Source organism: Rhinatrema bivittatum, chromosome 2, assembly GCF_901001135.1.
Source record: "Rhinatrema bivittatum chromosome 2, aRhiBiv1.1, whole genome shotgun sequence".
In the NCBI taxonomy this organism is placed as follows: domain Eukaryota; kingdom Metazoa; phylum Chordata; class Amphibia; order Gymnophiona; family Rhinatrematidae; genus Rhinatrema; species Rhinatrema bivittatum.
The window spans coordinates 311,626,168-311,638,736 of record NC_042616.1 but is presented as its reverse complement, the minus strand read 5'-3'; the positions used below and the strand labels follow the sequence as shown (position 1 = coordinate 311,638,736).

Here is a 12,569-nt window from a genome sequence, read left to right as displayed (position 1 = left end):
TATCATTTGGAACATCTAATCAGTTTACAGAAAAATAATATAGCCAAAGGCTTTACATACTTGTTCCACAGGAAGAGAGACAAGAAATTACTTTCTGCTACCAAAGCTATCTGGTCTGTTCTATACTGGAACTGGAGGTAAAACAGTTAAGTTAAGGCCCAATACTTTTCAATGGACTTCCCATGTTCTTGTGATTCAGAAAGTCAGACTAAGGGACTTTTTATGTTTGTCAGAGCTGCAGGATGCTTACCTGAACATCTGTTAAACCCAGAGTCACTAGATTTGTCTTGGGAAAACAGTTAATAGTTCAGTGCTCTCCTCTTTGGTCTTGTCTCAGCTGCTAGATTATTCATCAAGGCCTTGGTAACGCTGACAGTCAAGCTCAGGAAACAAGACCTATTTGTCTTCTTCCTGTAATTGGAAAATATTGTCATGAGATGATTGACTTTATATCTGATATGCTGTGAAGCTTTCAACAGTGTCTTACTGGTTTTAAAAGTATGAGTATTTTGTTTATTTTTATTTATTTAACATGTTTGTATTTCATCATTCGGTTTCGCCATCAGAACGGTTTACAGCATCGTGAAACAAGGTTAGCTAAACATCATCCTAGCAAATTGTTGTGCAGTAGGGTTTTGGTTTTTGGGATTTGAGTGTTAGTTGATTGCATATAAAATTGTTATTACATATAAAAAATTCTGACATACAGCAAACGTTTTTACATATAAACTATTTGTACAAATAAGAGTGGGGTTAATAGGTGAGGAAGAAAGGAATGTGTCTAGGTTGGCTGAGTTATCCAGTTGGGTCAGTAACAAATGATACAAGAACTCACTGGACTCTTCTCAGGATCTTTCGATCTGAACCAGCTTGGGACTGATCAAGTAGACAGATGTAAAAGTCTCCTTGATTCTGTCAGAGCTTCAGCATATCACCAACCTGGAACTGGTCTCTGTCAAAATATGTATAGAGGTCATTCATGGGATCAGGTTTCAAATGAAAGTCCTGAAGTACTGGTTCATATGTAGGTTGATACCTTCTAGATTAGACTTTTAGATTGAATTGATCCTCAGCCAAGAAGTCAAAAATTCTTTGGTCTGGTGAATCAAATCTGGAATAGGAAAGGGGTATAAATTATCCTCAATGGATACAGTTCACCACAGATGCTAGCATCATGGGTGAGGAGTCAGCCTTTTGCACCATTCCACTCAGAGACTTTAGTTTCAGAAAAACAAATCCCTGTACATGAATGCCCTCAAGATGAGAGTTGTCTTTTTGGCCCTGGCAGCTTTCCAAGATTTGATCTGTAAAAATATATGAAAATTGGTTTATTCAATGCGGTGGCAATAAACTGAATAAGGAAGTTGGTATAAGTAGTTCCAGTATGAGCCAGGAGACATTCAAGATACTGACTTGGACTCCCAAGGTTCTTCATTTACTTCAAGGTCAGCAAGATAGTACCATGGATATTTTAGCCAAGATAGGAAAAAATCACTTTTGTATATGATTCTACTGCAGGTCATGCTACTTAACTGCGAGAAAATATAAGGACTTGCAAAGCCTAAAGAGGTTAGGACATTTCAGCTTGGAGAAGAGATGGCTGAGGGGGGATATGATAAAAGTGTTTAAAATCATGAGCGGTCTAGAACAGGTAGATGTGAATCGGTTATTTACTCTTTCAGATAATAGAAAGACTAGGGGACAGCTTTGGTGTCATGTCTTCGTCTGCGATGCCGTAGCATCGACCTTGGTGTTATGTCTTCATGTCAAGGCCCGTCTGCCCTCATCCTCAGGCCAGGCCTGCTGCTCCCTGCCGATCCAAGCGGCAGGTCCGAAAGGGCTCGGAATAGTCGGAGGACCATTCACATTCCAACATCATCATGTTGTTGGCCTTGGGAGCTTGCAGGCCTGGCAGAGGGTAAGACAGTCAGCCATGCTGGAACACGCTGTCAACCCTTGGTTCGGTCCTGGATCCGTCTGGGGTCGGGCTGAGGCCCAAGGGCACACAAAAACAACCCCCATTCACAACAGTCAGTAGAACACCCACACACATCACCTTAATCAATATGTGTGTATTTTTTATTTTCGCTCACCACCAAAGGCTAAGATACAATTATTAATCTATTTAGAAAGCTGATACAGTTAGGAATGGAAATGATTTATCACACCCACCAATTAGTATTTTTTTACGAAACTATGTTATCGTAACTTAATGGCACCAGTTTAGTTGATATAATTTAATACAGTTAGCAATATTAATTTATGTGCCTCATTGTAAACCACTGTGATGGTATCTAGCTTAATGACGGTATAGAAAAGATTTTAAATAAAATAAATAAATGAATAAACCATATTGAGGGAGGATAATTTTAAGCCAGTCAATTTATATGCATAAGTAGCTATTTACTCAGGCTTTGAAATTTTTCCTCTAAAAGCTCTGGTTAACATGGCTTAGTACATAGGCTCCTCAGGGGCCATTTGTTTCTATAGAAAATATGTGTAGTGCACGGGGTTCTAAGTCTTATTTTAAGAAAAAGCCATAAGACTACTACAGGTTTTCTCAAAGTTCACTCCACTAACTGAAAAGAGATATGCTTCTGTATTAGGCATATGCAAAGCAGCTACACTGGGCGTATTTATATAATATTAATGGTTTCTCTAAGGATCATGTGAAACCTGATGGGCTCCTGGGCAAAAACAAAGGAGTAGGCTCCCCACCTCAACCAAGGATATTCTATTCCCACCATGTTACTCTCCTCTAACCCAAATCATCTTTCTCCAAATCCTTCCCCCATCTCAGGTTCTCTTTCTACTCCCCCTTAAGCTTCCCTCACCCCACACCTCCAGCTCTTGATTCTCCCTCTCTCTATCCTTGAGCCTTCCCCACTCTCATTCCTAGTTCTTAAGCTTCCCCCCTCATGTCCTGCCACCCCCTGATTTCCAGCCCTTTTTCCCTACAATCCCCAGTTCCATAGTAACATATTAGATGGGGCTAGAGAAGGATCACTGGGCCCATTCAGTCTGCCTAACTGTCTTCATCTCTGACTCTTCCACTTTGGGTAGATGAGCATATAAATTCACATTCTTAGACCAACACCAGCTCCTCTCCCCCATGTCATTTACCCAGCCACTCAACCCTGTTCTTTCCACTGCCCTCTATATCTACCCCAAATCTGTTTAAGTTCAATTAGAGAGCTGGCTTTGAAGGACAGGTTGTCACACCTGTGACTCCCCCTCCCATCCCCAGGTGTCTGTATGAATTCGCCTGCTTCAGCTTCAAGACAGCCCCACCTTTATCTTTAAGCTTGGCTCTTCTCATTCTCTCCAAAGGAATCATTCTCTGTTCTGTGGCTCTGGTGCTGGCTCAGCCAACTTCCATCCTGAAAACCTGGTGGCACAAAGTACATGGCAGGTACTGGGAAGAAGTGGGTGCCTCTATGGTTCATGGGATGAATGTGTTCCTGCACAGAATAAGCAGGAGCCAACATGATGGCGAATGGTTCAAGCAGCAGTTGCACCCTTCTGCCAGACACCATTGCTGGCTGCAAAACAGGCACAGCTTACCAGGAATTGGGGCAGGCAGGAGAAGCAGAGCCTGCTCCCTACCCCACCCTTGACTAACATCAACCCTGGTTGCTCTAGAGAAATGTACGCATTATCAGAATGTAGGAGGAGTGCTCAGACTGACTGGGAGGACTACTGTAGGAGAAGGAGAAGTCAGATGGAGGTCACATAATTAATCACTTCCAATTTGCTACTGGTCTATCATACCTCTGAAAATACAGTTACCTACAGGTCCTTATTTTTGGTAGAAGTTAACAGAGTTAGCATTGTTAGGAAAACTCTCTAAGGATGAATTGTCCACATACATTGCTAAAATTATAAATCTCTTTCATCAGGATCACTTCCTACTTCAGTGATACCTATTCCAAAAAAAAAAAAATCCCATATTGAACCACTAGATTTTGCTGATTTTCATCCCATTTCGTTCCTCAGTTTTCTTGCAAAAATGATTGAATCTGTAGTTTTACATCAGCTAACTGATTTCATTAACAATAATAACATCCTGGATAAACAACATGGATTAAGACAAGGGTTCAGCACAGGAACTCTGTTGCTTTTTTCCTTCAATACCATCTTTCGTGAGTTTGACTCCAATACTAATTACATTCTTGTACTACTCGACATAGTATTGTGTGTCCCGTCCAAGGCAGGCCTGCGATTGGGCCTGTTCACCTCCGGCGCCCAGCTCCCGGACCTGGCTTGTCCTCTCTCATGGTTGTGGGCAGCCGCCTACACTCCCGAGCCTCCATTGCCTCCTCAGCCATGCCGAGGAGGCAATGGACTGCGGACTTCCCCAGCTCCCGGCAGGTCTCCCCATGTGTGCCGCCGGGAGACGCAGCTGTCTAGTGTCCTTCTGCCCTATAGGCGCGTGTGCACGCCTTGCCAACCTTTAAAGGGGCCGTGGCGGAAAACTGCCCGCAGCCCCAGATGATGACATCACCGAGCCCTACTACTTAAGGAAGGGCCCGCCACTAGTTCCTTGCCTTGGCAACAGGTCTCCATGCTTGTCGTGTGCTCGTTACTTGTTCCTGCCTTCGTTCCTGGTCCTTGTTCCTGACTTCATTCCCGGTCCCTTCCTAGCCCTGCTTGGATTGATCTCTGGCTTTGACCCTTGCTATGTTTTAGACCACGCTCAGGACTGATCTCTGGCTTTGACCCTTGCTATGTTTTGGACCACTCTCGGGACTGACTTCTGGCTTTGACCCTTGCTACATCTGGACCATGCTTAGGACTGATCCCCGACTTTTACCTTTGCTACATTTTGGACTACGCTTTGGACTGACTCCCAGCTTTGACCCTTGCTCTGTTGAACCCCGTACCTTGCCTAGCTCAGCTGCCTGCCCTGACGCCAGCATGTTCTTGACCACACCTTCGGTATTTTCCTGGACTTGGCCTTCTCAGGCTCCAGCCTTCTTCTACCTGGGTGATGCCTGTTCCTGCTCCTGGCTGTCCCTGGCGCCTGGGTATCTGGATCCCTGCCTCGTCTGGACCTGCTTCAGTCCTCTGATACCTCTGCTGGTCCCTGGCTACCTACCACTTCTTCAACTGGGAGTCGTCTGATGGAGGCCCGCCTAAGACCAGCTGGCCCTGGCACCCAAGGGCTCAACCTGTGGGGAACGAGGGCTGGTATTGGCGAAGCTCCGGTCTGCTTCCATCTCCTAGTCAGCTCCACCTCTCAATGGTGGGGACCCATAGGGTTTGCCCTACGGGTAGCGTCAACCCCACCTCGGGCCAAGGATCCTCCTCCAACGCAACACATAACTGCATTTGACATCCTTGACTACAGGATCCTTCTCATACATCTGCAATCTATTGGGATTACAGGAGCAGTCTATAGCTGGTTTTCATCATATTTAACAAAGAGAACTCAGCAAATGAAATTTGGTTCACAATACTCAAATTTGAATGCAGTGTCCTCTGGCATCCCACAAGGTTCTGCCCTCTCCGCCACCCTTTTCAATATTTACCTATCCCCTCTCTGTCAGTTTCTGTCATGTTTAGGTGTAAATTACCAAATTTACGCTGACAATATTCAGTTCTTTGTTCCAAATAAATCCTCTTGATTTGATACACTTGCTCTGGTCTCACTTTACATAAACTCAGTTAAACAATGGCTATCTCACAACAGTTTAAAACTTAGTGGCCCAATATTCAAAGATATCTAGTTATCTAAGTTATCCGGATATTACTTATCCGGATAACTTAGAAGGGATATTCATCTGCATGGTTATGCTGCTGAATATAACTGGATAAAATATAGTTATCCAGATGATTTACTTCCAGATAACTTTAGACCAGCTATTGAGCAGGTCTAACTTATTCAGTTATCTTAACCAGATAAGGCTGAATATAGGCAGTTATCTGGTTAAGATAACTGGATAAGTAGTGCCTCTCTGATCCACTAATTCCCCACTGATTGACTATATGGTTACTACTTAGCCGGATAAGTGATTTATCTGACTAAGTAGTGGCTGCTGAACAGCAGCCACCACTTAGCTGGATAAATCCTACTTATTGGCTATCTAGCACTAAACATGCTTTCAATATCAGGCCCAGTGTTACCAAAACTGAAATCATGTTTCTTTCCAGCATCAAATCCCCTTCCTATGATGACCCCACCACCTCTAATTTCCAAGGACACTGCATCCCAATCGCCCATAAAGCAAGAAACCTAGCCACTTTGATTGATTCAAACCTCTCCATGCAGTGTCATAGCTCTACTACTGTTAAATTATCCTTCTATAAGCTGTACCTTCTAAAATGTTTAAAGCTCCTTCTTGAAACCCACAATTTCCATTTAGTTTTGCAGCCATTAATATTAAATAATCTGGACTATTGCAACTCTTTATATCTTGGTCTTCCTGCTTGCACAATCCATCCAGTACAAATAATCCTGAACTGCGCTGGTACCCACTCTAGAGATCACATCAACCTGGCCCTGATTTCTTTCTTTTGGCTTCCCATTGCATACCTTATTTATTACAAGGTATTAATGCTTATATTTAAACTTTTACACGATGATGCATCCATCTGGTTAAGCACTGTTCTTCAGATCTACAAACCAACAAGACAGCAAAAGTCATCTAACAAGAACTCACTGGAAATCCCCACTCCAAAAATGGCGAGATTGAACATTACCAGAATTGGAGCTTTTTCCACTGCAGTGCCAAAACTTTGGAACTCTCTACCAGACTCTATACATGACATCTCCAATATAAAAGATTTTAAAAGAGTCCTGAAAAATGCCTTATTTAAACAGGCATTTGGTTGATGGATTACTAAGCAGTTATACTCTTGATCTTCCAACCAAAGTTATAAAGCATGGAACATTGTCACTAAAAGGGCTTCTGGGCATTCTCTGATGAGTCTCATTTTTTCAATGCGGAACTTTTGTTTTGCCTTATAATATCTATTTTTTAACTTCTGACCTAAAGACAGAGAACACTTTCTACAGCAATGTTTCGCAACTGGTCTAGTTTTCAGGATATCCATTATGATTATACATGAGATAGATTTGCATACATTGCAAATTTTTCTTAATGCCTATAAATTGTGACAATCCTGAAAACCCGATTGGCTAGGCGTGCTTCCAGGAGAGGGTTGGGAAAAACTGTTCTACAGGAATCGAACCTCATAAATCATAGGGAAAATCCTAACAAAGCTGGGCACAGTGAACGACAGTGAGTATATGCAGCAGGAATAAGCCAGGACAAAATGAAATGCATGCGTCCTTCAACTAGTGCATACTGTTCTTGCTTGTTTGGAAATGTAAATATTGAAAGGGAATGAAAGAAAACATTGCATATTCCCAGTCCCAGTGCAGCAATACATGTTAATATTTTGGCTAGGGAAAAAAAAAAGCAGCTACAAAATGACTTGTATAGTATATGATATTATATAGAAGTAGATATTCAAAACAACTGGCCAATTCACATGGAATATTCAGCGGCACAACTATGCCGCCGAATATGCCCAGATAAGTTGCTAGTTAACCGGATAAATCTTTTTTGTCTAACATTAGTTCTGCTATTGAGCAGGTCTAAATTATCTGGTTAACTTAACCAGCTATGTCCAAATGTTGGCAGTTATCGGATAACTTACAATCGTCAATGGCAGAAAAGAAGATCCTAAGCAAGTAATTCCAGTCAAACAGTATCACACATTTAAACTAGAAGATGGGGGTGGCAAAAAGTGGCCAACAAAATTGGAATGTCACCCCCCCAAGCAATACAAGAAGTAAGAGGAGAAAATAATAGAATCAATCAACTCAATCAATGGGTAGATGTGAATTGGTTTTTTACTCTTTCGGATAATAGAAAGACTAGGGGACACTCCATGAAGTTAGCATGTGGCACATTTAAAACTAATCAGAGAAAGTTCTTTTTCACTCAATGCGCAATTAAACTCTGGAATTTGTTGCCAGAAGATGTGGTTAGTGCAGTTAGTATAGCTGTGTTTAAAAATGGATTGGATAAGTTCTTGGAGGAGAAGTCCATTACCTGCTATTAATTAAGTTGACTTAGATAATAACCACCGCTATTACTAGCAACGGTAACATGGAATAGACTTAGTTTTTGGGTACTTGCCAGGTTCTTATGGCCTGGATTGGCCACTGTTGGAAACAGGATGCTGGGCTTGATGGACCCTTGGTCTGACCCAGAATGGCATGGTCTTATGTTCTTATGTTGTTATGTTCTTAACTCAATATTCCATGCTTAAGCAAATGAGCAGAAACGATGACTAGGAAGAGCAGCAAACCAGGGAGAAAAATTGGAAAGCTATGACTATTAATACTCGTAGTCTAGATAACAAAATTCTAGACCTGCAGGCCTTAAGGTGGAGGCAGACTTGGACATTTGTTGCTATTACAAAGACAGTTCAATGAGTCTCATGATTGGGATACAGCTATCCCAGGCTATAACTTGTTAAGGAAGGACAGGGAGGGCAAAAAAAGGGGGAAAAGTAGCTCTTTATGTCAAGAACAATATCCAAGCAACTGAATTGCAAGGGACATGAGGTAAGGAAGAAGCATTATGTGTTGTGGAAGTGGACCCTTGGCCCGAGGTGGAGTTGACGCTACCCATGGGGAAACCCCATGGGTCCCCACCATCGGGAGGCGGAGAAGACCAGGAAGCTAAGGCCAACTGGAGCTTCGCCAATACCAGCCATCGTTCTCCGCAGGTTGAACCCTTGGGTTGCAGGGTCAGCTGGTCTTAGGCAGGCTTCCATGTAATTAATCCCAAGGAAGATGTTCGAGGCAGGGAGCCAGGAAGCAACAGAGGCACAGGGTCCAAAGGTGTTGAGTTCAAGACAGGGCCTGGATCCAGAAGCCCAGACAGGCTGAGGCAGGCTTAAGAACAGGAACAAGTTAAGTCCGAGCTTGTAAGTAGGTGAGGTAAGTAGTCCAAGTAATCAACTGGAGGCAAAGTCAGGTTCAAGCTGGAGTCAAGACAGGTGGCTGAAGACGAGGTCAGGAGTGAGCAAAGGTCAGAGCCAAGAATCCGTCCAAAGCGTAGCCAGAGGCAAGCGAGGGTCAAAGCCAAGAATCCGTCCAAAGCATGGTCAGGAACGTGGAACAGGCACTAGAACTCAGGAACTGGAAACAGGAATGCAGGACTAGAACGAACAAGCACAGGAGCAGGAACAGGAATAAAGGAGTAGCAACTAAGCACATGACAAACGTGGAGACCTGTTGCCAAGGCGAAGACCAAATAGTGGGGCCTGCCTTAAATAGCAGGGCCCAGTGACATCATCATCTGGGGCCACGGGAAGGCTTCACACCGCGGCCTCTTTAAAGTTGGGGAAGACACGCGCGCACCTAAGGCAATGACTGGAATTACGTGGTGGCGGCGTCTCCCCTCCGCACACGTGGGGAGACCTGACTGGGACTGGAGGAGGCTGTGGAGCAGCCGGAGGAACCTGGGGAAGTGGTAGGAGCATGGGTGCGTAGGTGGCTGCATACCGCTGCTAGAGGAGAAGGGCTAAGTCCGGGACCCAGCACCGGGGGTGAGTAGGGCCAGTTGCGGGCCTGCCGTGGCCGGGACATGCAACATTATGGGCTGTCTTAAAAAAAGAAGATGGTGTTCCATTTATTTTCAGAAGGCGTTTAACAAAGTCCAGCATGACAGGCTTCTAAGAAAACTAAAAAGGTCATGGGATAGGAGGTGATTTCCTTTTGTAGATTGCAAATTGGTTAAAAGACAGGAAACAGAGAGAAGGATTAATGGTCAGTTTTCACAGTGGAAAAAGATAAACAGTGGAGTGCCTCAGGGAGTGGAGTGTACTTGGACTGAAGCTTTTTAAAATATTTATAAATGATCTGGAAAGGGGTATGATGAGTGAGGTGATCAAATTTGTGGATGACACAAAATTATGCAGAGTAGTTAAATCTCAAGCGGATTGTGATGAACTGCAGGAGATCCTTGCGAGACTGAAAGATTGGGCTTCCAAATGGTAGATGAAATTTAACGTGGACAAGTGCAAAGTGAAGCATAGAGGGAAAAATAACCCTTGCAGTAGTTACACGATGTTAGGTTCCATATTAGGAGCTACCACCCAGGAAAAAGATCTAGGCATCACAGTGAATAATACATTGAAATCGTTGGCTCAGTGTGCTGCAGCAGTCAAAAAAGCAAACAGAATGTTGGGAATTATTAGGAAGGGAATGGCAAGTAAAAGGATGGATGTCATAATGTTTCTATAAAGCTACATGGTGAGACCAAATCTTTAATATTCTGTGCAGTTCTGGTCACCACATCTCAAAAAGGATATAGCTGCACCGGAGAAAGTGCAGAGAAGGGCGACCAAAATGATAAGGGGCATGGAATGGTTGCTCTATGAGGAAAGGCTAAAGAAGTTAGGGCTGTTCAGTTTGGAGAAGAGACGAATGAGGAGGTATATGAAAAAGTCTACAAAATCATGAAAGGACTTGAACAAGTTAATGTAAATCGATTATTTACTCTCTCAGACCAGAGGGCACTCCATGAAATTAAAACAAATCAAAGAAAATTATTTTTCATTCAGCACATAGCTAAGCTCTGGAATTCATTGCCAGAGGATGTGATTACAGCAGTTAGTGTAACTCTGTTTTAAAAAGTTTGGATACTTTCCTAGAGGAAAAATCCATAAACTGCTATTACGGTAATTAATGCAATAGAAGCTTGTGATTTATTTAATGTTTGGATACTTGTGACTTGAATTTGCTACTATTGGAAACAGGATACTGGGCTTGATGGACCCTTGGTCTGAACCAGTATGGCATATCTTATGTTACACTGTTGTGGTCTACAGGCCTCTGACTCAAACAGAAGAACTGAACAGAGATCTGGTTGAAGACATCCAAAAGATGGGAAAGAAAAGAGAAGTATTGCTCGATGGAGATTTTAATCTGCAGATGTAGTTTGGAATATCCCTACTGCAGAATCTGCAAGAAGTAGAGATATAGTGAATGCTCCAACAAATGGTACTGGAACCCAATGAGAGGGAGTGACAATCTACTTATTGCTCACAAATGGGGATAGTGTCTCTTATGTCCGGGTAGGGGCTCACGTCTGCACAAGTGATCATCAGATGGTATGATTCAATATTGCAACCAGGATAGTAGCAGAGAATGAAAAGTGATTTAAGAAAGCTTGAAGAGTAGCTGAAGACTTGGCAGCTGTGATTCAATGCCAAAAAGTGCAGCCATGCATCTGTTGTGCGGTAATCCAAAAGAGCTGTATGTGATGGGGGGAGGGGGGCAAAAGACTGATTTACACGGACCAGGAGAGGCACCTTGGGGTAATAGTGTCTGGTGATCTGAAGGCAGCAAAGCAAGGATGCTGGGCTGCATAGAGAGAGGTATAATGCCCTTGTACAAGTCATTGATGAGGCCTCACCTGGAGTACCTTATTCAGTTCTGGAGACTGTATCTCAAAAAAGATGGAGAAAGGATGGAAGAGGTCGAGAGAAAGGAGACCAAAATGTTGTGGGGTCTGTATAAGAAGATTTATGAGGAGAGGCTGAAGGATCTGGGGTATATATACCCTAGAGGAGAGGAGAGAAGGTGCAGAGGAGATATGATACAGACCTTCAGATACTTAAAAGGTATTAATGATGCACAAACTTCAAACCTTTTCTGTTGGAAAGGAAACAGTAGAACTTTAGGAGTCATGAAATGAAACTACCGGGGGATGACTCAGAACCAACATCAGGAAATATTTTTTTATGGAAAAGGAGGTGGATGCCTGAGATACTGTCCAAGAAGAGGTGGTAAGGACAAAATCGGTAAATGATTTCAAAAGGGAATGGGATAGATTCTGCGGATCGCTAAATGCTAGATGTTGGAAATGAAAAAAGGGGAGCATGGGGGGTAACCTCAACTGTACAGAGTTGCAGTTATCTTTAACAGGATAGAGGCAGGATAACCTACATGGAACAGCGGTTTCTACCATGATCAGCTTTCTGGGCAGACTGGATGGACCATTTGGTCTTTATCTGCCATCTTTATTATGTTACCATGTTACTATAAGTAACTACTCCGCATCATGCCCCTATAGCTCCCACTACCAATCCAGCTAACTACTTATCAGGCTAAGTTGCTGTTATAGAAAAGGGGGGCCTTGAGAGGCCTTAGCCCTCTGTTATGCGCACGCAGGCTTTGGCTAGATGTAGCAAGAGATGCCATGAGCAATGTCCATGAGCAATGTCTGATTGGCCGGCGCCATCTTGTGCTCCTACCATGTGATAGGGGCTGACCAATGGCACCGATAGCCCCTGTGATATAGTAAGGGCAAAGGCTATCGGCGCCATTTTGAATACTGGCAGCCAACGGTCCGAGTGCAGGAGGTCGCTCCCGGACCCCCGCTGGACTTTTGGCAAGTCTTGTGGGGGTCATGAGGGTCCCCCAAGACTTGCCAAAAGCCCTGGTGGTCCACCGGCAGCACTACGGGCCTCCTGCTTTTCTGCTGCCAATAGGATTAGTTTCACCGTTGGCACCATGGGCCTCCTGCTTTTCTGCTGCTGGT

At 43.6% G+C, this 12,569-nt stretch overlaps 1 long non-coding RNA gene across 1 annotated transcript in view; it reads right to left on the bottom strand.

Moving 5' to 3' along the window:
* Positions 1-259: 259 nt before the first annotated feature.
* The window catches only part of LOC115086124, a 61,694-nt gene continuing 49,384 nt past the window's right edge, over positions 260-12,569 (bottom strand). Inside the window, exon 3 of the long non-coding RNA XR_003855088.1 lies at positions 260-411. This is a non-coding gene — a long non-coding RNA (uncharacterized LOC115086124). The remainder of the gene's footprint in view (positions 412-12,569) is intronic.